Below are 22,139 nucleotides of genomic sequence, written 5' to 3' on the forward strand. Positions count from 1 at the left end.
CAGAAATTAACAGAAGCACAAAGAAGTGTAAAGAAAATACAAGCATAATGAGGAGAAGAAGCAATCAATCAGAACTGACCCAGAATTGAGACAGATGTTAGAATTTTGCAGGCAAAAACATTAAAATGATTATTATACCTTCATTTTACATGTTTAAAATTTGAAGTACAAGAATAAAAGATATAAAAAGACTCAAATCTAACTTCTAGAGATGAAAAAATACAATGTATCACATGGAAAATATATTGGGTGGGAGTAATGGCAGATTAGACATTGCAAATAAAAGATCAGTGAATTAAAAAGATAGCAATAGAAACTATTCAAAATGAAACACTGAGAGACAAAAGAATCCAATAAAATTAAAAGATGGTAGTGTGTGCCCGTAGTCCTAGCTACTCAGGAGGCTTAGGCGGATCACTAGAGCCCAGGAGGTCAATGTTGCAGTGAGCTATGATCGTGCCACTGCACTCCAGAGCAAGATCCTGTCTCTAAAAAATGAATAAATAATAAACAAAGTGTGAGGTGACAGTGACCAGAATGAAAAGTGAGCTGAACATTGCGTATGATAAAAAAAGACTGTTTTACCTCACAGATGAATTTATTAGTTTCTTGACCCATGAAATGGTAAATATCATGCATGAAGAACCCAGCATTAACCAGACATATAAAGTCTTTGAACCTTGGGAAAGTGACTTATCTTCTAAGTCTTAAATTCACCAAGTGTAAAATAAGAACAACTTTTTTTTTTTTTTTTTTTTTTGAGATGGAGTCTCGCTCTGTTGCCCAGGCTGGAGTGCAGTGTGATCTCGGCTCACTGCAAGCTCCGCCTCCCGGGTCCACGCCATTCTCCTGCCTCAGCCTCCCGAGTAGCTGGGACTACAGGTGCCCGCCAAAACGCCTGGCTACTTTTTTGTATTTTTGGTAGAGACAGGGTTTCACCGTGTTAGCCAGGATGGTGTTGATCTCCTGACCTCGTGATCCACCCGCCTCGGCCTCCCAAAGTGCTAGGATTACAGGCATGAGCCACCGCGCCCGGCCAAAATAAGAACTTCTTTACACAAAATTTCTTCGGCCTGCAGATTCATACCTTCAGCTACTTGAGGGCATTCCCATTTAAATGACCCATAAGCCCCAAAAACTCAGCATGTCTAAACCATGTTCTGCCCTCTACAAACTTATACACTTATACACAGAATCTAAAATAGCCAGACTCATAGAAGCAGAGTAGGATGGTGATTGCCAGGAGCTGGGAGGAGAGGGGAATGGGGTGATGTTGGTCAAAGGGTACAGAAATGGTGACTATGTAGAAGTGATTGATATGTTAATTACTGGAATGTGATGATCATCTCACACTATCAAAACATCACGTTGTGTACCTTAAATATATACAATTTTTTGTTTCTAGGCAGTTAATGATTTGATTGACAACAGCAAAAACCAGTGTAATATATACAAAATTATTTTATGTCAGGAGAAAATGTATCATATTGGCAAGAGAACACGTCCTGCCAACCCCCAAGGAGCAGGCATTGTATATCCACCCTGTGACAGGCCTACTGGGACTGTGGTGAACATGCCTGTACCTCAGTACAAAGCCCCCTTTCCCTGAGAGATGTACAGAGGGAGAATGAAGAGAGTGTACCCAAAAGGAAGAGGGAGAGGCTGGGGCCCTGTGCCCCGAGCTCAGAACTTCACGGGGATGACCAGCCAGAACTTGGGCTGCTTTCGGTCACAGTGCTTGTCAAAGCTCAGCTGCACCGAAGCCTCCATGGCCTGGAGCTTGGCAGCGCTGTTCCCATACAAGAGCATCTCAGCCTGGCGCCGCTCGCCGGGCCGCTCAGTCGGGGGCTCCACCAACCAGTGGGTGTTGTAGCAAAGGTCGTGGTCGGCATTCACGTAGCTGTCCAGGCACTCTGCATCCAGTTGCTGCCGCCACCCTTGTTCTTCTCTGTGCCTCCCGGTTTCTGCAAAGTACTGGCGGAGATCCTCGGTGATTTCCATATTGCTCAGGTCACATTCTACCTCTGCATCTACCCCTCCTCTTTAAACAACGCTTGGTCTTCTCTCGTGGATGCCTGGATCCCAGTGCTGTCATGTGGATGCTGCCCAGACCCTCTGAAATGTGAAGAACTACAGGTGGAGTCCTGCCAGGCCACATGATGGTCATAGAAGGACTGAGGATATCCAGCCTGTTTGTCCTAAGAGCTTTGGAAAAGAAGTGCAGAAAGGAAGTGCCGGCTGGGCGCACTGGCTCACGCCTGTAATCCCAGCACTTTGGGAGGCCGAGGCAGGCAGATCACATCAGGAGTTCGAGACCAGCATGGCCAACACGGTGAAACCCCATCTCTACTAAAAATACAAAAAATTAGCCGGGTGTGGTGGCGGGCACCTGTAATCCCAGCTACACAGGAGGCTGAGGCAGGAGAATCACTTAAAACCGAGAGGTGGAGGTTACAGTGAGCCGAGGTTGTGCCACCGCACTCCAGCCTAGGCAACAAGAGCGAGACTCTGTCTAAAAAAAAAAAAAAAAAAAAGGGAAGCGCCACAAGAGACTGAAACGGGATTCCACGGCCTTCCTGTAGGCATTCTGATGGCTTTGCCATAGAGCCATTGCTTGATGATAATGTTGCCAGTATCTTGCATATGCCAGATGAGAATACCAAGGCCCAGAAGCTTTTGATGTTGATGCCTTCACCACTGCCATCTCTGACTGTGAAAGTCCAAATAGGCACTGAAACACATGGGCGCGCCAGCTTACAGATCCCAGGCAGTGGGCGAGTAGCGGCCTAGTTTTTGTTGGAGAGACAGAGGTGGGGGGAGTGGGGAGAAGGTGGCTGTTGCTGGGGTGACTGGTAGTGTCCTAATATACAGTTTTTTAAATTATTTTTTTATTTTAATTTTTATTTTTAGTTCCAGGGTACATGTGCAGGATGATGTGCAGGTTTGTTACATAGGTAATCGTATGCAACAGTGGTTTGCTGCACCTATCAGCCATCACCTAGGTATTAAGCCCAGCATGCATTAGCTACTTTTCCTAATACTCTCCCTCCCCCTACCCTACCCCCTACAGGCCCCAGTGTGTGTTGTTCCCCAATTTTTTTTGGGGGGGACAGAGTCTCACTCTGTTGCCCAGGCTAGAATGCAGTGGTGCCATCTCCGCTCACTGCAACCTCCGCCTCCCGGGTTCAAGTGATTCTCCTGCCTCAGCCTCCCGAGTAGCTGGGACTACAGGTGCATGCCATCACGCCTGGCTAATTTTTGTGTTTTTAGTAGAGATGGAGTTCGCCAGGATGGTCTTGATCTCATGACCTCATGATCTGCCCACCTCGGCCTCCCAAAGTGCTGGGATTATAGGCATGAGCCACTGTGCCCAGCCTGTTTCACAATTTTTATATGTTCAAAAAACTAAGTTGTCACAAATGAAGAATTTAAAAGACAAAAAAAAAGTTAAAAATAATTGTTAAAACTGACCCAAAAAGGAGTGTCATGCAATTATTAAAAATAAGCCTGCTGGGTGTAGTGGCTCACCCCTGTAATCCCAACACTTTGGGAGGCCAAGGCAGGTTGATCATTTGAGGCCAGGAGTTCCAGACCATTCTGGGCAACAAGGTGAAACCCCATCTCTACAAAAAATACAAAAATTATCCAGGCATGGTGGCATGCTGCTGCAGTCCCAGCTACCAGGGAGGCTGAGATGGGAGGTTCGCTTGAGCCCAGTAGATAGAGGCTGCAGTGAGCCATGATTACACCACTGCACTCTAGCCCAGGCAACAAAGTGAGACTCTGTCTCAAAAAAAGAAAGAAGACTACAAAATATCTAATGACTTAGAGTGATGGCCCAAAGCATCACTCTGTACTACACACACACACACACACACACACACACACACACACACACACACAAAAATTAAGGGAAAGTAAAGTGAGAGAGAGGGAGGGAGGGAGAGAACAGTAGAAAGAAATCCCAAACTGTTTTAAATAGTTTCCTAAAGGATGTTGGAAATGGAGTTTTTCTTTTTGCTTATCAGTGCTGGCTAAATTTTCTATAATGAATATTAAACAAATAAGAAAGTTACTTTTTAATTACAGGAATTCACTAAGGAAAAGATTCCTTTGACAAAAATATAAGCAACTTCTTGGTTTCAAGACCAAGAGAAGCAGCATGGAGGAGTGCTAGGATGCAGATTTAGAGCCACTCTACTTGAGTCTGAACTTGTGCTCCAGCCACTTCTTTTCATGAAATCATAGACCAATGCTTGCTTGGGCCCAGTAGCTCATGCCTGTAATCCCAGCACTTTGGGAGGCCAAAGTGGGTAGATCACTGGAGCTCAGGAGTTTGAGAGTCTCTACTAAAAATACAAAAATTAGCCAGGTGTGGTGGCACATGCTACCAGGTGTGGGAATCGGGAATTGGGAATTGTCCAGCTACTCGGGAGGCTGAGGTGGGAGGCTCATTTGGGCCCACACTCTGGTAAAACACCAAATTTCCCACTTGTTTGTTGTTGTTGTCATTCTTGTTGTTGAGACGGAGTTTTGCTCTTGTTGCCCAGGCTGGAGTGCAATGGCGCAATCTTGGCTCACCTCAACCTCCACCTCCCAGGTTCAAGCAATTCTCCTGCCTCAGCCTCCCGAGTAGCTGGGATTACAGGCACATGCCACCACACCCAGCTAATTTTGTATTTTTAGTAGAAATGGGGTTTCTCCATGTTGGTCAGGCTGGTCTTGAACTCCTGACCTCAGATGATCTGCCCGCCACAGCCTCCCAAAGTGCTGGGATTATAGGCATAAGCCACCACACCCGGCCCCCACTTGCTTTTTGTTTCATATCTTCTCACTTTGCTTACACTGACTTCTTTGCCTGGAATGGACTCTCCTTTTTCCCCTTGGATAACTCTTGTTCATTCATTCAGGTTCTTAATGAAGGTGCCATGCCCAGAAGCTTTCTTCAAAACCCCAGATAATATTAACCTCCTCTTTCCCCTTTTTTTTTCATAATATCCTGTATGTGATCATGACATTTTCTGACTGTGTGATTTTTGCATCCCAAACTATGATAAGTTCAAAGGCAGGAACTATGTTCATTTTTCTTTGTATACTCAGTATTGCACAAAACAAACACTCAAGTATTTAACTGAACAGATACGAACAACACCTCATATAATACTGTACAGATTCATTGAAATTGGCCAAGTCCCTCTTTTCTAATTTCCTTCCTGAATCAAAAGCACCACCATCAAAAAAACTAGGCACCTCTATGTACCAGCTCTGAACTAAGTACTGTGGAATTGGCAATGACTTTGCACTATAAGAAACAGTGATAAAATTATTAGAAAATATGTATAGTGTGAGGTAACATTTGATAAGGTCCAAAGACAAGCTAGAAATTCATTCTGTGTGATTACAAATGCATCCCTGACCTACCAGATTCTAGTTCTAAGTATTGCTTTACCTTTTTAAACCCTTTTTCTATGCAAGGCAAAGATCTTAGATTTTTGCAATACTACATCCACTTTCTTGAATTATATAATTATGTGTTACATTATTGGTGTGATTAAATATAGATGGATATTATCTAGCTAAAAATATAAAGAGATAGATAATGGAAAAGGGGGGTAAAGGAATTAGTAAAGAATTAATATCCTGTGTTAAATTCAGTACCCTAAGACCAGTTTGGATCTTTAAGTGTTTAGGGCTCCAGAGAGAGGGTTGTCCCAGAGAGAAGGGCTATATGAACAGCCCTGCACACAGCCCCTCTGTGTCTTGCCTTCTGCTTGGATTTTTCCTTTTACTCCACAACAGCGTCCAGGAATATCCTGCTTACTCTTTAGAATTCCATAATGCCATATCGACACGTCTCTGAGGAGAGCAGGAGCAGGCTGGGGTGTTCAGAAAAACGTCAATGACTACAAATGGGGGCAAAAAAGTAAAGAAAAACATAATAGCAAAAACTGATGTCCCTATTTCCAAAATAAAGGTCTGGGAGCCTCCAAGCATCAACAAAACCATAAACACACACACAGAATGTACTTAAAACAGCTATTATAGCGCCCAAGGACTAGGAAGCCTTGGCATCTACTGATAGTAGCAATTGCTTCCTCAACCAAGCCTGTGAGGTAGGTGCATTTTACAGCCAAGGAAACTGAGCCTCAGAATGATCAAGAGAATTCCTCAAAGTTGCAAGGTTAGTTTTGGAGACAAAACTCAAACCAGTGTCTGTTGGATTGCAGAGTCTGTGTTGCTTTCATTACACTAAGCTGCCTACTTAGCCAGCTGTATTTTCCTACACATGCAATAGATTTCCTTTCTAATCAATATTACCTATTACTTTAAGCTAAACCTGGTAAGTACTGATTCACATGTAGCTTCAAAATGTTCACCTCCTATTGGCAGAGGCCAGCCTAGCTGCACAGGGGAAGATGACCCAAAATAAACCCATATAAACCAAATACTGCATGTTCTCACTAATAAGCAAGAGCTACGCTATGGGTACACAGGGCCATAAAGAGTGGAATAATGGACATTGGAGATTCAGAAGCAGGGACGGTGGCAGGGGAGAGAAGGATGAAAATTACCTGTTGGGTACGATGTGCACTACTCAGGTGACAGGCACACTAAAAGCCCAGGCTTCACCACTATATAATATATCCATGTAACCAAAAACCACTTGTGCCCTTAAAGCTATTGAAAGTAAACAAACAAGCATTCTTATAAATAAATAAATAAAAAAAATCCATAAGCTCTGTGTTTGTGGCCAATTTTGTGTTTGGCCCAGCTTTTCCTGACGTTCAAGTCTGATTTATTCCTACGAGCGTCCTAACCTGACTACCATGATGATGGGGAAGAATGAAGAATTACAACGTTGGGAACAATATATATATATTTTCCCCATACTCACTAAAATAACCAAAAGATGTTATGGAAACAACTGAAAACTAGATTCAAAGGCCTATCCTAACATTCCTATTCACCACCATGTAAGATAGAAAATAGCAATTTCCCCAGCATTTTGTCAGGCCAAGGCAGGTGGATCACTTGAGCCCAGGGGCTTGAGACCAGCCTGGGCAACATGTCGAAACTACATCTCTACAAAAAAAAAAAAATTTTTTTAATTAGCCAGGCATGATGGTGCACACCTGTAGTCCCAGCTACTTCAGAGGCTGAGGCAGAAGAATCGCTTGAACCCAGGAAGCGGAGGTTGCAGTGAGCCAAGATCACGCCATTGCACTCCAGCCTGGACAAGAGAGCCAGACTCCGTCTCAAAAAAAAAAAAAAAAAAAAAAATTAGCCAGGCATGGTGGTGGGCACCTGTAATCCCAGCTACCTGGGAGGCTGAGGCAGGAGAATCGTTTAAGCCTAGGAGGCAGAGGTTGCAGTGAGCCGAGATCATACCATTGTACTCCAGCCTAGGTGACAGAGCAAGACTATGTTTAAAAAAAAGAAAGAAAGAAAAAAAAGAAACAAAAACAATAACAGATGTTCTCTTCAGCTTTCACTCTCCATTTTGCATGATGTGAAAAGCCATGCCCTCTCCAATAATTTTTGTTCGGTTCTAAGATCTTTATATTCTCATTGTCACTCCTTTCAGCAATTCCCTAACTCCACTGAATTCTGATTTCTGATTTTAGTTATGCCACATATTCATTTACTGAGTCCTAAAAATCTTTCTTATATCATCAAATATTTCTCAAGTTGGCCGGACATGATGGCTTACACCTGTAATCCCAGCATTTTGGGAGGCCGAGGCAAGCGGATCACTTGACTATAGGAGTTCAAGACCAGCCTCGCCAACATGATGAAACCCTGTCTCTACTAAAAATACAAAAATTAGCCTGGCACGGTGGCATATGCCTGTAATCCCAACTACTCAAGAGGCTGAGGCAGGAGAATTGCTTGAACCCAGGAGGCGGAGGCTGCAGTGAGCCAAGATTACGCCACTGCACTCCAGCCTGAGTGACAGAGCAAGACTCCATCTCGATTAAAATATATATATATATTTCTCAAGTCCTTCATATATGAATGTAACAAAACCCCATCACTGTTATCTAAGACATAATGATCTAGTGTGGGGACAGAATAATGAACAGGTAAACACTGTTAAATGCTCTGATTGCAAAAGTAGAATTTACTTCATTCTAGGGTGAGCTGAGAGGTTAGAAAAAGCTTCCCAGAGAAGTAAGAAGCAGGGAATACCCATATTGTTGCAACTGAAAATGTGGTCCATAAAAATAGATAAATCTACAATTATACTTGGAAATTTCAGCATCTCTCTCTCTCTCAAAAATTGATGGAACACTGGGCACAGTGGCTCACACCTGTCATCACAGCACATTTAAAGGCCGAGATGGGAGGATCACTTGTGCCCACGAGTTCTTAACCAGCCTAAGCAACAAAGTGAGACCCCATCTCTATAAAAAATGTAAAAAGTAGCTGGACATAGTGGAATAAGCCTGTGGTCCCAGCTACTCAGAAGGCTGAGGCAAGCAGATCACTTGGGCCCAGGAGGTCAAAGCTGCAGTAAGTCATGTTCACACCACTGCACTCCAGTGCTTCGATGACAGAGTTAGACCCTGTCTCAGAAAAAAAAAAAAATGATATAACAAGTGGACAGGAAATCACCAAGGACATAGTAGACTTGAACAACTATGAACCAACTTGACCTAGTTGACATTTATAAAATACTCGACCAAACAACAGCAGGATAAACATTCTTCTCAAATGCACAAAAAAAAAATCCTACTCTGGGACATAAATCGAGTCTCAATTATTTCAAAAGAATTCAAGGTATACAAAGTATATTCTCTGCCCACAAATTAATTAAATTAGAAATCAGTAACTGAAAGAGCTCTGGAAAAATCCCAAAATATTTGGAAACTAAATAGTACACATCTAAATAACCCACAGATCAAAGATGAAATCAAAAGAGAAATTAGAAAGTTTTCCAAGCAGCATGAAAATGACAACACGACGTATCAGAATTTATAAAGTGCCATAAAGCAACTAACAGAAATTAGTGCCTATATTAGAAAAGAAGAAAGGTCTCAAATCAATAACTTCAGCTTCTACCTTAGAAACTAGGATAAGAAGAGAAACTACCAATGTCCATCAATGATAGACTGGATTAAGAAAATGTGGCACATATACACCATGGAATACTATGCAGTCATAAAAAAGGATGAGTTCATGTCCTTTGTAGGGACATGGATGAAGCTGAAAACCATCATTCTCAGAAAACTATCACAAGGACAAAAAACCAAACACCGCATGTTCTCACTCATAGGTGGGAATTGAACAATGAGAACACCTGGACATGGGAAGGGGAACATCACACACTGGGGTCTGTTGTGGGGTGGGGGGAGTGAGGAGGGATAGCATTAGGAGATATACCTAATGTAAATGACAAGTTAATGGGTGCAGCACACCAACATGGCACATGTATACATATGTAACAAACCTGCACATTGTGCACATGTACCCTAGAAGTTAAAGTATAATTAAAAAATAAAAAAGAAGAAAAACTAAACCTAAATTAAGCAGAAGAAAAATAATAATAAAAATCAAAGTGGAAATCAATGAAATGGAAAAGCAATAAAGAAAAGCAATGAAACCAAAAGCTGGTCGTTTGAGAAGATTAATAAAATTAACAAATCTCTAGCCAGAATGACTAACAGAGACACACAAATCACTAATATCAGAAATAAACGAGTTACATCATTTAAATTTATTCAGATATTAAAGATAAAAAGCAAATATAATAACTTTACGGCAACAAATTCAAAAACTTAGATAAAATGAAAAAAAAAAATCCTCATGGGACACAAATTACCAAAGCTCATTAAAGAAAAAATAAACTGAAAAGATCTATCTATAAAAGCCACTGAAGTTATAATTTAAAACATCCCCACAAAGAAAACTCCAAGTCCAAATAGCTTCACAGGTATATTCCACCAAATATTTAAAGAAGAAATAATGCTAATTCAATACAAACTCCTCCAAAAATTAAAGAGAAGGGGATACTTTCCAACTTACTCCCTGAGGCTAATAGTACTCTAACACTAAAATCCAGAAAGAAAGCATTACAAGGAAATACACAGATCAATAATCCTCTTGAACTCAGACATAAAAATTCTAAACAAAATTTTAGCATGTCAAATGCTAAATCATATCTCTATATAAAGAATAGTATACCAGGGCCAAGTGAGATTTATTCAAAGAATGCAGGGTTAGTTTAACATTCAAAATTCAATCAATGTAATTTACTATATTAACTAACTAAAGAAAAAAAACATTATTATCTTAACAGATGAAGAGAAAGCACTTGCCAAAATCCAACGTCCATTCCTGATAAAAACTCTTAGTGAACAAATAACAGAGAAGAACTTCCTCAACCTGGTAAAAGCCATTCACACACACAAACATACACACAGCTAACACACTTAATAGGGAAAGGCTTAAATGCTTTTCCCCTAAGATCAAGAACAAATCAAGGATGTCCACTTCTATTTAACATCATACTGGAAGTTCTAGACAGTGCAATCAGGCAAGAAAAAGAAACAAAAGCCATCCAGATTGGAAAAAAGAAGTAGATGGTCTTCTCACAGATAGCACGAAAACCTATATAGACAAACATGAAATTATCCAAAAAGCTAGTAGAACTAATAAGTAATATAGAAAGGTTGTAGGATGCAATATCGATATACAAAAATCTAATACAGTTCTATATTAGCTACAAACAATTAGCTGCCTCAGCCTCCCCAGTAGCTGGGATTACAGGTGTCTCCCATCATGCCAGGCTAATTTTTGTATTTTTAGTAGAGACAGTTTCACCACGTTGGCCAGACTGGTCTTGAACTCCTGACCTCAAGTGATCCACCCACCTCGGCCTCCAAAGTGCTGGGATTACAGGTGTGAGCCACCACGCCCAGCTGGGAAATAGAAATTTTTATAATACCACTTACAATAGCATTCTAAAATGTTAAATACTTAGAGATACCTCTTTTTTTAAAATGGGAAAAGACTCATACACTAAAAATAAAACGTTTAGAGAAATTTTAAAAGAGTTAAATAAATGACAAAGTATACCTTGTTCATGGGTCAAAAGACTCAATATTGGTAAGATGTCAATTCTTCCGCAAATTATAGATTCAAAATAATCCCAATCAAAACCCCAGCAGGCTTTTTGTAGAAATTGACAAGGTGATTCTAGAATTCATATGCAAATGCTAAGGACCTAAAATAACCAAAACAATTCAGAAAAAGAATGAAGTTGCAGAACTAATCTACCTAATTTCAAGAATTTTTTATGATTTTCCTTTTTTTCTTTTTTCTTTTTTTTTCCAGATAGAGTCTTGCTCTGTCATCCAGGCTGCAGTACAGTAGGGCAATCACAGCTTACTGCAGCCTTGAACTCCTGGGCTCAAGCGATCTTCCCATCTTGGCATCCCAAAGAACTGGCATTACAGGCATGAGCCACTGTGCCCAGTCAATAATTATTTAAAAGACACAATAATAAAAACAGCATGGCAGAGGCATAAAAATAAACAAAGGATCCAGAAAAAAATTCACATATAATTAACAGCTGATTTTTTACAAAGAAATATCAGGAATGCAGAAAGGATGGCCTTATTAACAAATAGTGTGAGGTGCAGTGGCTCATGTCCATAATCCCAGCACTCTGAGAAGCAGAGGTGAGAGAATGGCTTGAGGCCAGAAGTTCAAGGTCAGCCCAGGCAACACAGTGAGACCCCCCCATCACTAAAAAAAATTCTTTTTTAAAAACCTACAACTATAAAAACTCTGCAAGATAACTAGGATATACTATTCTAGACCTAGGCCCTGGCAAAGATTTCATGACAAAGATACCAAAAGCAACGGCAACAAAAACAAAAAATCGACAAATGGGACCTAATTAAACTAAAGATCTTCTGCAAAGCAAAAGAAACTATCAACAGAATAAACAGATAACCTACAGGAGAAAATACTTGCAAATTATGCATCCAACAAATGTCTAATATCCAGAATCTATAAGGAACTTAAACAAATTAATAAGCAAAACACAAACCACCCCATTAAAAAGTGGGCAAAGGACATGAACACTTTTCAAAAGCAGGCATACATGAGGCCAGGAGTTAGAGAACAATCTAGGCAACATATGAGACCCCATGTCTTAAAAAAAAAAAAAAAAAAAAAAATAGCCAGGTGTGGTGGTGTGCACCTGTAGACCCAACTACTCAGGAAGCTGAAGTGGGAGGATTGCTTGAACCCAGGAGGCTGAGGCTACAGTAAGCCATGATCATGCCACCCTAGTCCAGCTCAGGCGACAGCGCGAGATCCTGTCACCAAAAAGAAAGAAAGAAAGAGAGATGTACACAAATCAGTAGCTCTGCTACACACCAATAGCGACCAAGATAAGAATCAAATAAAGAACTCAACGCCTTTTACAATAACTGCAAAAATAAAATAAAATACTTAGGAATATACCTAACCAAGGAGGTAAAAGATCTCTACAAGGAAAACGACAAAACACTGCTGAAAGAAATTATAGGCGACACAAACAATGGAAACGCATCCCGTGCTCATGGATGGGTAGAATCAATATTGTGAAAATGACCATACTGCCAAAAGCAATCTACAAATTCAGTGCAATTCCCATCAAAATACTAACATCATTTTTCATAGAATTAGAAAAAATAATCCTAAAATTCATATGAAATCAAAAAAGAGCCCGAATAGCTAAAGCAATTCTAAGAACAAAGAGCCAATCTGGAGACATCACATTACATGACTCTATACTACAAGCCTATAGTGACCACAACAGCACACTACTGGTAGAAAAATAGACACATAGGCTGGGTGCAGTGGCTCAGACCTGTAATGCCAACACTTTAGGAGGCCAAGGTGGGAGGATTGTTTGAATCAGGAATTTGAGACCAGCCTGGGCAACACAGCAAGACCCCATCTCTATAAAAAAGTACAAAAATTAGCCGGGTATGGTGGCACATGCCTGTGGTCCCAGCTACTCAGAGGCTGAGGTGAGAAGATTGCACTTGAACCTGGGAGGTCGAGGCTGCAGTGAGCCGAGATCACACCACTGCACCTCAGCCTGGGCAACAGAGGAGGCCCTTCTCAAAAAAAAAAGGACACATAGGTCAATGGAACAAAAGAGAGAACCCAGAGGTAAATCCACATACCTACAAACAACTGATATTTGACCAACTTCACAAAAATATACACCACACTGGGGAAAGGACACCCTATTCAATAAATGGTTCTGGGAAAACTGAATTGCCATATGCAAAAGAATGAAACTGGACCCCGTCTCTCACCATATACAAAAATTAACTCAAGATGGGTTAAAGACTTAAATGGTTTGGCTCTGGGTCCCCACCCAAATCTCATCTCAAATTGTAATCCCCACATGTCCAAGGGAGGGAAGTAATTGGATCATGGGGGCAGTTTCCCCCACGTTGTTCTCCTGATACTGAGTTCTTACAAGATCTAATGGTTTTATGAGTGTCTGGCATTTCCCCTGCTTGCAATTCCCTCTCCTGTCACCATGTGAAGAAGGTTCTTGCTTCCCCTTTGCCTTCCATCATGATTGTAAGTTTCGTGAGGCCTCCCCAGCCATGTGGAACTGAGTCAATTAAACCTCTTTCCTTTACAAATTACCCAGCAGCCTCGGGTATTTCTTTACAACAGTATGAAAACGGACTAGTATAATGTAAGACCTGAAACTATTTAAAAGAAAAAAAAACTAGAAGAAACCCTAGGAAAATATCTTCTGGACATTGGCCTAGGCAAAGAATTTATGACTAAGACCTCAAAAGAAAATACAAGAAAAACAAAAATAGACAAATGGGACTTAATTAAACCAAAAGTCTTCTGCACAGCAAGAGAAATAATCAATAGAGTAAACAAACAACCTAAAGAATGGGAGAAAATATTTGCAAATTAGGCATCCAACAAAGGATTGGTATCTAGAATGTACAAGGAACTCAACAAGAAAAACAACAAATAACCCCATCAAAAAGTGGACAAAGCACATGAACAGACATTTTTCAAAAGACATACAAGCGGCCAACAAACATATGAAAAATTTCTCAACATCACTAATCATCAGAGAAATACAAATTAAAACTACAATGAGATGCAATCTTACACCAATTGAATGGCCATTATTAAAAAGTCAAAAAAAACCAACAGATGTTGGTGAGGATGTGGAGAAAAGGGAACACTTTTAAGTGTATAGGTACATAGGGGAATACTTATACACTGTTAGTGGGAATGTGAATTTGTACAATTTCTGTGGAAAGCCACCCGGAGATTTCTTAAAGAGCTAAAAATAGGACTACCATTTGATCCAGCAATCCCACTACTAGGTATCTACCCAAAGAAAAACAAATCATTATTTAAAAAAGACACCTGCACTCAGATGTTTATCACAGCATTATTCACAATACTAAAGGGATGGAATCAACCTAAGTGTCCATCAGCAGATGACTGGACAAAGAAAATATGATATATACATCAGAGAAAATTATTCATCCATGAAAAAGAATGAAATTATGTCTTGCAGCAACATGGATGGATCTGGAGGCCATTATCGTTAAGTCAAATAATTCAGAAACGGAAAGTCAAATATCACATGTTCTCACTTGTAAGTGGAAGTTAAACAATAAGGACACATGGATATACAGAGAAATAATAGACAGTGAAGACTCCGAAAGGTGAGAGGATGGGAGGAGGATGACGAATGAGACTGTTTCTATTGGGTATAATGTACAGTATTCAGATGACGGGTACACTAAAAGCCCAGACTTCATTACTATGTGATATATCCATGTAACAAAACTGCACTTGTACCCCCTAAATCTATAAAAATAAAAATAAGAACAAAAGATATGAAGAAGTATTTTAGATTTTGGATATTTTCAGATTTTGGAATATTTGCATATACATATGATATCTTTTGGATGAGACTCAAGTCTTAGCACTTATGTTTCATATACGCTGTATACACATACCCTGTGGGTAATTTTATAGAACATTTCTAATAATTTTGTTCATGAAACAAAGTTCGTATGTTGAACCATCACAAAGCAAAGATGTGGCCAGGCACAGCGGCTCACACCTGTAATCCCAGCACTTTGGGAGGCCGAAGTGGGCGGATCGCCTCCGAGGTCAGGAGTTCGACAACAGCCCGGCCAACGTGGTGAAATCTCATCTCTACTAAAAATACGAAACTTAGTCAGGCATGGTGGCGGGCGCCTGTAATCCCAGCTACTCCGGAGGCTGAGGCAAGAGAATCGCTTGAACCTAGGAAGGAGAGGTTGCAGTGAGGTGAGATCGTGCCATTGCACTCTAGCCTGGGCATCGCAACAAGACTCCATCTCAAAAAACAAATAAATAATTAATTTTATATATATATATAAAACAAATGTAGCACACTGAGGTAAGATGTTAATAAGAGGGGAAGCCACATGTGTGGTATGTGGGATCTCTCTGTTCATGTACTATCTTCTCAATTATTCTGTAAATCTAATACTGTTCTTAAAAAGCCTATTAAAAATTAAAAAAAAAAACACCTAACAATAAAACAAAAAAGAAACAGAATCTCACTCTGTCACCCAGAGTGCAGTGGTGCAATCTCCACCTCCAGGGTTCAAGCAATTCTCCTGCCTCAGCCTCCCGAGTAGCTGGGACTACAGGCATGTGCCACCACGCCTGGATAATTTTTGAATTTTTAGTAGAGATGGGGTTTTGCCGTGTTGGTCAGGCTGGTCTCAAACTCCTGATTTCAAGTGATCCACTGCTCGGCCTCTCAAAGTGCTGGGATTACAGGTGCACCGTGCCCAGCCTGATTAAACATCTAAATTAAACATTTAAGGCCAGGGGCGGTGGCTCATGCCTGTAATCCCAGCACTTCGGCAGGCCGAGGCGGGTGGATCACCTGAGGTCAGGAGTTCGACACCAGCCTGACCAACATGGTGAAACCCTGTCTCTATTAAAAATAAAAAAACTGGCCGGGCATACTTGCATGGGCCTGTAATCCCAGCTACTCAGGAAGCTGAGGTAGAAGAGAAGCTGACGGAAGAAGATCGCTTGAACCCAGGAGGCAGAGGTTGCAGTGAGCCGAGATTGTGCCACTGCACTCAGCCTGGGTGACAGAGGGAGACTCCGTCTCAAAAAAATAAATAATAAAAATAAATTTAAAAAAAATTAGAAGGAACTATTTATATTAGTTCCCTTTGGAGAGAGAGGATGTGAGGAGAAAGATGTTTTTTTCTTCTCGTTTTATCTTATGCCCTTTCCAATTAACATATATCCATGTTAGAATTTCTAAATTTAAAAATGTAAACAGGAGAGTGGATTTGCACCTGTTTTGGTTCAGTAAGTATACAAGTCTATATTATAAAGATCTGGATTTTTTTCCCTAAGTAAATAATGTAGAGCGGAGTGAATGGGTTTATCAAGGGCTTGGATAGATGACCTTAAGTGGCTTGGCATTGTGTAAAGTTTCTATAAAGTTAAAAATAAATATGACAGGGCCAGGCATGGTAGCTCATGCCTGTAACTCTGGTACTTTGGGAGGCCAAGGCGGGTGGATCAGAGGTCAGGAGTTTGAGACCAGCCTGGCCAACATGGTAAACCCCCATCTCTACTAAAAATACAAAAAAATTAACCAGGTGTGGGGGTGGGCACCTGTAATCCCAACTAAGGCAGGAGAATCGCTTGAATCCGGGAGGCAGAGGTTGCAGTGAGCTGAGATCTCACCATTGCACTCCAGCCTGGGGGACAAAAGCAAAATCCCATCTCAAAAAAAATAAAAATAAAAATAAACAAATAAATATAACATACGTTTTACTCCAGAATACATCTACCTTTGTTCAGTTTATACATTTTTTAAATTGGTTTCTGGTGCAATCACCTAATTCTCTTTGAAAAGCAGAATCTGGCCTGCTGAGAAGCCAGATAAAAGCCTCAGCCCTTGAAGCCAGCATTCTGCAGGAAGCATCCTGAGACTTCTACCACGAGATGGCAGCCACTGCCTAGAGATGCTACAACCAGCCGAGGCCACCTCCGTAACACCTCCCAATAAGCTCACAGAACACTAGAGGGCCCTGAGAACTGCTGGTAGGAGCAGGGGTGCATCCGAAAACATCTCCTGGTCAGGGGCCATCCTCCCCATGCAACCACAGGTACACACTCCCGCCCTCATTCACTTCAAGGGTCCTGTTATCTTCTACACAGGTGTGCCTATTATACACATGCACACATACACATGCACATAACCACCCTGCACAAGATGTCCAAGCTGAGAAAACGCTCCTGAACTACCAGATCTCAAGATTCAGAGGGATCTTGCATCTATCTGTTCATTACTTCCTATTTTAAACACAGAAGTCACTGGAGATCTAGCACATCCAATAACAGTTTTAGTGGCAGGACTTACCAGACCTCATTGTCGACCAGGGCGCCAGTCAGTGGAGGATGAACTCCGCACATCCAGGAACTGGAGGAAACCACAACCCATGAAGAGCTGGTGTTGACTGAGCGCTGCTCAAGCCAGGCTCTGTGACATAACTTGATTCCCTTTTTCACTTCAGGAAACTTATTTTCAGTGCAGTGATCACCTCTCCATTGTCATACAATTACCTAGTGGTAGAAAAGAGATTCAAAGCCAAATGTGTCTAATTCCAAACCCCATTCTTTCTCCTGCTCCAGCATTTACTAAAATACTGGAAAACCAAGAACGTCCAGTTATCTGAGAAGAATTTAGTGTCACTTGCAATTTTTCTTCTTTTTACCAATAAGTCCAGTCAAATTACACAAAGAATTTTGCCAAGTGCTAAATAGTAATTGTCCTACCAAAGGCAAGCCATAGCTGAGTGGAACATGGAATTCTAGTCAACGTGAATTCTCAAAGGTACTACATAAAATGGCGTTTTCTGTAACCACAATAGTGCCTAAAATGCCTCAACACCACATATATTTTTTTTAAATTATATGAAAATTGCCACACTCTCAAAAAGTTTAATAAATAAACTGTGCACTCGTAGGGGTTTTTTGTTGTTGTTGTTTGGTTGTTTGTTTTTGAGACAGAATCTCGCTTTGTCGCTCAGGCTGGAGTGCAGTGGTGCGATCTCAGCTCACTGCAACCTCCACCTCTAAGGTTCAAGCAATTCTCATGCCTCAGCCTCCCAAGTAGCTGGGATTATAGGAGCCTGCCACCACCACACCCAGCTAATTTTTGTATTTTTAGTAGAGACAGGGTTTCACCATGTTGGTCTGGTTGGTCTCAAACTCCTAACCTCAAGCAATCCACCCACATCAGCCTCCCAAAGTGCTAGTGCTAGGATTACAGGCATAAGCCACTATGCCTGTAAAAAAGCCCGGCCAGGATTCCTTTTTCACATATGCTACTGCTGGCCACAGGTCATTATCATCAACACACCAATACGTGCTTGAGTTGTATTAATAAAAGGATAAAGTTCGAAACAATGGAAGTGATCATCTCACTCTACTTGCCTAGGTCAGACATCTCCTGTGGTGGTAAATTCTTTTTTATATTTTTTAATTTAATTTAATTTTTTTAAACCAAACAAGCAGCAGCGATGTGGTTGTAAATTCTTATCACGACATTTTCATGCTTTGTTAGCCAGAGAAGAGAGATTAGGAGGGCAGGGGCTACAGACCAGATAGCCCCAGGTCCTCAGCTGTTTCTCATGCCATGGGCTAAAGAAGAGATTATGAAACCTGTATTCAAATAGGCAGGGTTTTGTTTCTTTTTTTCTCCTGGCTCTAATGATCAGATACAGGCCTATGAATAGAAGGTACACAGATAGAGTTTATCTCACCATAAGGTAGAGCACTGTCACACCCAACACTGTCTCACGATGAAATAGGTGGCCTGGTGAGGGCATCAATAAATATTTGATGAACTTGATAGCAGCAGGAGGCAGACAAATCCCTACTCAGACATGAGCAGGTCCTCAGTGAAAACCGGACCTTCAAACTAAAGACAGTTTAAAACTTGAAAGTCAAGCTGCAAGTCCCAGGTAAATCCACAGATGGGACTGAGAACCTCTTCCTGTTTGGCATGCTTTCCTCTGCTTGATCCCCACCCTTTACTTATTTTACATATACCTACCCTTCCCTAGTTGGTTTTATATACACTGTCACGCCCACCCTTGGTTGGTACCTTTGTTTTAGCCTGTTTTGCGTAATCACAAACCATCAGCATGCACTTCCCATTCTGAGCCCATAAAAGCCCCAGATCCAGCCACACTTAGAAAGAAACCACCTGACTTTGGGTGGAGGACCACCCTAGCATCCCCTCTCCATTGACAGCTGTTTCGTCACTCAGTAAAATTCTTCTCCACCCTCCTCACCCTTCAATTGTCAGCATAACCTCATTCTTCTTGGATGCAGGACAAGAACTTGGGACCCACTGAACGTGGGTACAAAGAAGGCTGCAATACCATGACCCTCCACTCTCTGCTGGCGGAGAGCAGCTGCCCCACGTGAAGGGAAGCAGGGGCAGGGCAGAGCCAGCCCCAGAGCTGCTGGCCGGAGCAGGGCGACAGGACTGACAGAGCTATTAACATGCCACCACCTGTCAGGCTGTGGACGGCCAGACTAAAAGAGTTATTAGCATGCTATAACACCCACTCTGGGGCTTCCAGGTCTCAGGCACCCCTGCTTGGGCACCACTGTGCTCCCCTCAGTGCAACACACCTGGTCCAGCTGCAAGCCCCACATGGAGCCCACTCCTGTGCCAGCACTTGGAACAGCCAGCCAGATCCCACACTTGCTGGCTCACAGACCCACTTCTGCCAGGAGCTGAGCACGCAGTTGCATTGGCCATGGGATTGTGCCGGAGTGCAAGCCAGGTGTGGTCTGGTGGGCCAAGTAGATGGGGGCATCTTCTACAGCAAGCTCAGGCCCAAGTAAGGCCTGGGCAAGGGTGTCGCCACCAGAGGTCTCTGGCTGGCAGAGTGTCCAAGAAAAATCCTGCATCAAACTGATGAAATCCATAAACAGAATACCATTCTATAATATATATGTGATGTGCTATGCCAGGTTCTAGGCGCACAGAAAATATCATAGGTGGGCCCTGTCTCTGCCCTCACAAGCCTTCATAGAGAGAACAGACAAGAAAAAAATGGGGAATTATCATTATAAAGTATGAAACGTATTCTAATAAGAACTGCGTTAAGAAGCCCATCAAAAAAGCACTTAACTCTGTCTCTGGGTAGTCAGAGAAGGCAGAGAAGGATTCCCAAAGGTTACCTAATTTGAGACCTAAGCAGTAACTGGGAATGAACTGAATAAAAGAGATAGAATGAGAGGATTTTCCCCCTAAAAACAGTGTTCCTGGCTGGACACGGTGGCTCACATCTGTAATCCCAGCACTTTGGGAGGCTGAGACAAGTGGATCACCTGAGGTCAGGAGTTCAAGACCAGCCCGACCAACATGGTGAAACCTGTCTCTACTGAAAATACAAAAATTAGCCAGGTGTGGTGTTGGGCACCTGTAATCCCAGCTACTCAGGAGGCTGAGGCAGGAGAATCACTAGAACCTGGGAGGCAGAGGTTGCAGTGAGCCAAGATCATGCCACTGCACTCCAGCCTGGGGAACAGAGTGAGACTCCATCTTTAAAAAATAAATAAAATGTTCCTTCCCAAACAGTTTTCTAGGACCTCCTTCAAAGATGGAGTCTCTGTCACCCAGGCTGGATTGCAGTGGCACAATCTCTGCTCACTGCAGTCTCTGCCTCCCAGGTTCAAAGGATTCTCCTGCCTCAGCCTCCCAAGTAGCTGGGATTACCAGCACATGCCACTACGCCCGGCTAATTTTTGTATTTTTAGTAGAGACAGGGTTTCACCATGTTGGTCGGGCTGATCTCGAACTCCTGACCTCAGGTGATCCACTCACCTCAGCCTCCCAAAGTGCTGGGATTACAGGTGTGAGCCACCACACCTGGCCATCTTTTTTAATAATTAAAACATCCACAAGAATCTTCGTTTAAGGTTACATGGAGTTATGTGAAAGGGTTTACTGAAGAAAGGGTTTACTGAAGTTGAAATTCACAAAAGCAAGGAGAGAGCTAGCCCTGGGCCTGGAAGTGGGCCAGACACCGCGGCTTAGATTAAGGCAGGAGAATAGCTTCCAGTTTGAAGTTAAAGTTTGTTTTTACTTTCATGGCTCTTTCAGGTGCTTAGTGTGAGACAAAGCAGCAAGTGCTAAGAGGCCGTATTTGCTCATTTCTGCTTGAACCCAACTCTGATAAAATACAGCTCTCAGGAAGAATGTCTTGAAGTCAGAACAGGACAGAGCACACAGCCTCCCACATCTCTCGCCTGAGTCAATACATTCCTTAAAAGATAAATGAGGCCAAGTGCAGTAGCTCATGCCTGTAATCCCTATACTTTGGGAGTCCAAGTCAGGAGAATTGTGGGCCCAGGAGTTAGAGATCAGCCTGTGCAACATAGCAAGACCCATTCTCAAACATCATTTTTTTGTGGCATACAACAATCTAATATAATTATTGATACATATGATACATATATTAAGGCATATTATCAGAATTTTAGGAATCACATACAATTTTAGAATACATATTGAGAACATATTTATACAAATATAACCTCCCCAAAAGTTAGACACTATTTCTTATTTGACATTCCTATATGATTTTTAACATATCAAATCTTGTATTATCTCTTGGACTTCCAGGGGCCCTAATATTCAGAAAATTAGCTTGAGGTCAAAAAGACTGTATTTAGAAACTGAAATTTTGATTTTACCAATTCAAATATCAAAGGTTTAAGACAGTTGCTCAATATAGAATCACACGTCACTTTGTAAAATAAGGCATTCGTTTAGCCAAAGCAGTAACTCAAAGATTTCAAAAAACAATCTTTAGTCTTTGATAGAAGACTCAGTTTCCTAAACAATCACAAGACCTAATAAAGATACCATGGGGCAAACACTGAATCTGTCTCTTTCTTGCCCCTTTTTTTGTAGTTTACTCAAAAGGTAAACAAATACCTTTTAATACCTCTTATTAATACTACCAAAAAATCTTGTTCAAAAAAGAAAAAGTTTACCTTTGTATCAGCGTATTAATGTTAAGCTA

The 22,139-nt window shown here is 41.6% G+C and overlaps 1 long non-coding RNA gene and 2 pseudogenes across 3 annotated transcripts in view; 1 reads left to right on the forward strand and 2 right to left on the reverse strand.

Moving 5' to 3' along the window:
- The window catches only part of LOC129493245 (uncharacterized), a 98,057-nt gene that overhangs the window by 68,759 nt on the left and 7,159 nt on the right, over positions 1-22,139 (reverse strand). For all 3 annotated transcript variants that reach the window (XR_010114186.1, XR_008661088.2, XR_010114185.1), the window contains exon 3: positions 17,450-17,652. This is a non-coding gene — a long non-coding RNA (uncharacterized lncRNA). The remainder of the gene's footprint in view (positions 1-17,449; positions 17,653-22,139) is intronic.
- LOC129493310 (transmembrane protein 254-like) overlaps positions 1-22,139 on the forward strand; it is a 214,345-nt pseudogene that overhangs the window by 37,202 nt on the left and 155,004 nt on the right.
- Positions 1,684-2,719, reverse strand: LOC129493244 (gem-associated protein 8-like; annotated as a pseudogene).

The sequence above is a fragment of the Symphalangus syndactylus genome, chromosome 11 (assembly GCF_028878055.3).
Source record: "Symphalangus syndactylus isolate Jambi chromosome 11, NHGRI_mSymSyn1-v2.1_pri, whole genome shotgun sequence".
NCBI lineage: Eukaryota > Metazoa > Chordata > Mammalia > Primates > Hylobatidae > Symphalangus > Symphalangus syndactylus.